Below are 5,635 nucleotides of genomic sequence, written 5' to 3'. Positions count from 1 at the left end.
CTGGAAATTCGGGGAGCAAGGTGTACCAGAGCTTCAGGAGACCTTTACAGAAAGTCAGGCTTGAGAGTCAGAGGCAGAGTCCAGGCAGCTCCAGGAACAAATATGAATGGGTCTGACCTATGCTAGAAATCCAAAGAAAAGCCCCAGAGAGTTTGCTTCCAGATGTTGTAGAAAAAGGCTCTCTGGAAAGGGCAGGGCTATAGTATGAGATTTTGCTGACACGCCCACACCCCCGTCCTATTCACTGGCAATCCCAACTGTGGTTGAAGGGAAACAGGAAAGCAAGCAGGGCAATGTTCTCCAGGCTCACAGAAGGCAGTGCTATGCAGTGGGGCCAGGGAGTCTGACCCTGACCTGAGTCAGGCAGGCTGGGGTTTGAGTCTGCCTGTGTGACCTGGGACAGAGACACTAACTGCTCTAAGCCTCGGTTTCCAAATCTGTGAAATGGCAACAGTAATCATGCCTGCGTTTTGGGATCCGGGTGAGGACAGGACCAGCTCTTGAAAGTCAAATGCTCAGCCTTATGCCAGCCCCAGGGCACCACTGAGGACATCTGCCAGAGTCTCTATGTGGTTTTCATAACTAAAAAAAAATTTTTTTAACGTTTATTAATTTTTTGATAGAGACAGAGCATGAGTGGTGGAGGGGCAGAGAGAGAGGGAGACACAGAATCTGAAGCAGGTTCCAGGCTCTGAACTGACAGCACAGAGCCTGACGCGGGGCTCAAACTCATGGACTGTGAGATCATGACCTGAGCTGAAGTTGGATGCCTAACCGACTGAGCCACTCAGGTGCCCCTCTATGTGGTTTTTATCACCAATGTCCACTACCTGAGAATTCTAGTCCCAAGTGAGGTGCACAAAGAGCACCTGGAGGGGAAAGTTGGTCCCCATGTTTGTCGTCTTTCCTGTCACTGCTCCAGGAAATAGCATTGATTTTGGGAGGGCAGAACTCCCTAGAAGGAGTGAGGGAGGAGAAGGAGGTATCCCCCACATCCCTTCCCAGCAGGGAGACAGAAAGTACAGCCCCTGCATGGTCAGAGGAGCAGTGCTTGGAGAGGACACTTCTCCGAAGATGGACCCTTTGCCGCCCAACCCGCACCTGAGAGGGAGGGCACAGACCTAAAGTTAAACGTCCTTCTGGGAAGCAGGTACTGAGTGGAAACCGAGGCTCAACATTCTCCCCTCATGAGCCACATTCCGCTGCTCCCCCAACCGGCCTCCCCAGATCCTAGTCACACACAAATCTGACCAGGACCTTCCTTCCCTTAAAATTCCCCAGTGCCCCCCAGTGCCTTTGGAATGAAGCTCCCTGACAAGGTTTACCAAGCCCGGGTGGCCCCTGCCCCTATTTCACAGCTCTGTGCCTTTGCTAAAGCCGGTACCCCACCTGGGGCTTCCTCAACTTTCACCCTACCAATGGCAGGTGGGGGTGAAGTATGCCTGCTCCTTCAAAAAGAGAGCGCACAGTTTAGCTCTTTCTCGAACGTTCTCGCACTTCACCCCAGCCCCACACCAGGTGCAGACCATGGCACCCTTCCCTTTGCTTCCTCAGCAGCCATTACGTGTTGCTGTCATGAAGTTGTGTTAATCACGCTGTTCTGTCTGCTTGTCTTTCGACCCACGACACATTCCAGCCTCCGACGGGAAGCTTCTTGAGAGCAGGAACAGTCTTATTCCTCTCGGTAACCCAAGGGCTTGCCTTTTTGTCAGGGGCATTCTGGCCCCTCCGTAAGGGTGGATAGTCGGGCGGGGGGCTCGGGCCAGTGGGCGGCTGGATGGAACTAGAGCAGTGGACCGGGACTGCTTTTTTAGAACCCGCAGGGGTAGGGGTGGGGGTAGGGTGAGGTTAGCATTTCACCCACCTCAGTAGGCTCCTGCCGAAGCCAGCCCACCCGGCCCGATCCCGCCCTCGGAGCCCGTGCCCACCCAGCCAGGTGATCTCGAACCTTCTCCCTCTCACACCCCAACAACAAACAACCCTCGCGCTCTCCCTCCGGAGAAAGGAGGTGGAGCCTGACCTCAGCCGGAGGCTGCAGCAGCTGCCGGACGGGGGGGGGGGGGGGGGGGGGGGGTGAAGTGGGGGGAGGCCTCCGAGCCCCAGCCCCAGAGCGGGGGAGCCTCTCCTCAAGGGAGTGGCAGGCGCGGGGGCCTTGGCGAGTTCCCAAGCGCCCGGGGAAGCCCTCCCTTGGCAGCCTCGACCTCCACGGGCGAAGGGAGGAGGGGCAGAAGAGGTGGCCTCAATGAGTGCCTGCTTCCGACTCTGTCCCTCGGTCGGTCTGGAGTGCCCTCGGACTCTCCTTCCCCCATTCACACCCACCCTTCCTCGAACCCTGCAGTCCCAAGGGCTGGGTGAGACAAGGTGCCGAGTAAGCAGGAGGGAGAGGCTGCAGCTCGGCTGGGCTCCCAGCAGCCGAGGTGTGCCCATCCCCCACCCCTTGGTTGGTGGGGGGAGGGCTCAAGGGGGTGAGACGGACCCCAGGGGCAAACGTTAGGGCAGGAAATAACCTGAAATGGGGTGCAGTCTGCAGTTGTTGGGGCTGTGATAGAGGCAACTTGGATACGGGGCAGAGAGGGCACCCCAAGGGTGAGACCAGGGGCCCCAAAGAGGGCAGGAGTCAGGAATTGGGAGAGAGGAAAGGAGAATGCAGCCTTTTCAGGGACAGGAAGCCTGCAAAGACTTCCCCTGCCAGCAATTTGGAGGCTTGCACTGGACAGATGGGGGTTTTGGACACAGCACCATGGACATGTGTTCCCCAAAGTTTGAGTGCATGTAGCCCCCCTTGTTCCATCTTACCAGAGACTGTGCCCACACAGGCCCCCACCTCACCTTGAACCCCCTACCCCCAACCCCACCCCAGGCTGTGGCAGTGAGTGCCATTAGAGGAGAGAGAGGTCCTGTTCTCTGCTGGGCACTCAACAGCTGGCTCCTTGTCGGCAGGAGGGGGTCTTGACCCTCCAGTTCAGAGTCACAGGGAGAGCACTTCTGCCTCCCCATCTCTAGGGAAAGGGGCCCCAGCAGGTAAAGACCAAACAGACGCCTGCACTTGGATTTGCTTGGGGGCAAATAATTTCAGGAGATCCCTTTAAGGAGAGGGTTCCGATCCCTTTAAGAGGGAGTGGGTCAGATAAAAGGACTATAAAAGTCCAGCTTTCTTTATTCCCCGACCCCCGGGGGGTTCCTATGATGGGGGAGGGGGCAAGTGCTGCAGCCAAATTTAATTGGTGCCCCGGTGTCCCTGCCCCCAGAAGCCGTGCCCTCCACTTAGTCCTTTGGGGATGAGGGGCCAGGTGGCTCAGTAAGTGTTCCTGGGACCTAGAGTTTAGGCACTTTATGGAGGAGGGGAGCAGCTGCCCCACTCCCAGGAGAGATGGGACTAGAGCGTGGAACAGAGGAAGGGGAATGTGGGTACTGCCATCACTGCAAGGACTGCACTGCCCTGCTGGGGTGCCCTGCCCGATGCCAGGTAGCTGGAGCCGAGGACAGGCAGTCTGCAGGGACTGCGGCGGGCAGTGGGGGAGGTGCCCAGCGGCTGGACTGGAGATGACAGAGCAGCCAGTCTGTCCCGGCTGTCAGTCTGGTCGTGCACAGTGGGGGAGGGGTATGCAGCGTGTTTTCTCTCAGCCCTGGATGTTTTCCTCTCTGCATCTCCCTCTCTCTGCTCTCCTGCTCTGAGGCAGTTAACCCTTCCAGATGGGTCTTGGAGGCGTCTGGGTAGAGAGAGCCCCCTGCCTGGAGGCATGGAGGGGTGGTCCAGGAGACCTGATGGATCCATTCCTGTCCCCAGGCCAAGTGGCAAGTCCTTTTCAATTGGGGGATACCTGGGTGTGCTGGGGTGAAGAAAGGTGATGGGACCCAGGCATTGGCACCACTGCCTTGGTGGAGTGGGGTGGGAGCACTCACTCAGCAAAGGTTAGAGGAGCTGAAGGGTTAGAAGAGGAAGAGGTGGAGGCCTTTCCAGGTGTGGAAGGACTCTGGACTGGGAAGGAAAGAGGCCCAGGCAAAGAGGTCCTAGCAAGTGGGGTAAAGGAGGAGAGGAGAGACCAAAAGCTTCCATGGGGGACAAGCAGGGTGTGCAGTCCCTGGCCTCTTTGCTGGCTCACTGAGGCGCTTTAACAAAGGGGGCAGGGAACCGGGGGAGATCAGTGGGCTGGCACAGGAGGAACACCAAGTGCCTTTAGCCAGCCTGTGTCTCCAGTCTGTAGCCTACTCAGTCAGAGCCTCCTGGGGCAAAGGAGACAGCCACCCACATGGGGGGAGGCTCTGAGAGTACAGTTCCTCCAGCTGCTGGGCAGGCAGGAATGGGCTCTCAAGACCACTCATCCTCCTTTCTAATCAGTGTTCCCTTTTCTCCCTCCCATCAAGACCCCAAATAAAGACAATTGTCCCCCCACCCCCCATCCCAGAGCCAATAGATCTTTACTCCTAGAAACTGGGGGTGGGGTGGGGGGGAGGCATCCACTCCTCCAGCCTCACCCTATAACCACTTCCTAGGCCGAGCATGGGCTTCCTGCCACTTGGGTCTCCTTCCCTGTGAGTAGCTACGTTTCTCTTCTGACCCTTTTGGCCTCCATCCCTGCCCATTAGTGGGCATGAAGCCAAGGTCAGCACAGGCTGGGCTGCTGACAGAAGCCCTGTCCCCTCTTCTGCTTTGGCTTCAGGCTGCCAGAATGGCATGGCTCAGCTCCAGCGGCCACTGCTGCTGTTACCTTCCACCACCAGTCTCCGATGAGGGGTGGGGGACATCAGCACATGAAGCAGACCCGAACAGGGAGAAGGGGCATTTTGGGAGGGGGGGGGAGGTAGGGCTGGCCTGGCTGCTGGGGGTGAGGGGTACTGCTAGGAATCCTTATCCTGGGAGGCTCGGGGAGGGGAGAAATCCTTTAGTGTCCTACTTTTATAGGTTTGGGTAATTTGCTTTCCCTAAGGGTGGGAGGTAGGAGAAGTAGGGGCACTTATCTAGGAGAACCTGGCTCTTTGAGAAGTTTCCATGCCATGGTCTTAGCTTTCAGCTTTCATTCACACACCTCCCCTGCTGGGTGACCATGTCCTTTAAACGTGTTTCCCAACACAGCTTAGACTGTCTGGGCCCCCTTGACAGCTCTGGAGGCAGATGGGGAAACCATCTTTTAGAGTTCTATTTCCCCGCCATAGGGGCTAACAGCCCTGATGGTCTTAAAGGCTGCCTGGGTGAGTGCCGGAGTCTCAAGGGCTAGGAAACACTAGGCAGCATGTGTGGTGCAGGAGGAGCCCCTCAGCCACACTCCAAGGCTGGCTTTCTCCTCACACTCAGGCAGCCCCAGCACTCAGGGTGCTTCTCTCTGCCAGAGGCAGTCCTCGGCCCAGCCCCTCCCTGGGCTGCTCCCAGCGCTCTGGTGACTTGACACTACCCTTTTTGCTGCTGCTCCTTTTACCTCCCAAAGCTCCCCTCCCCCGCCTGAATTGGGAATGAGGCTTTGTTCTGGGGTGGACTCAGCATTTCTCAAGAACCTACTATGTGCACAGCCAGTGCTTATTGAAGCGAAGCCCTATGCCGACTCAGGCGACACAAGCTGTCCAAGACACGGCCCCTTCCCGCACCTCCCAGGGACCTCCCACACCTCCGTGTGACCTCAGCCTGCTGTGCCCACCCACC

Source organism: Neofelis nebulosa, chromosome 7 (assembly GCF_028018385.1).
Source record: "Neofelis nebulosa isolate mNeoNeb1 chromosome 7, mNeoNeb1.pri, whole genome shotgun sequence".
NCBI classification, from domain to species: domain Eukaryota; kingdom Metazoa; phylum Chordata; class Mammalia; order Carnivora; family Felidae; genus Neofelis; species Neofelis nebulosa.
Note: the sequence above shows the minus strand (reverse complement) of the source record.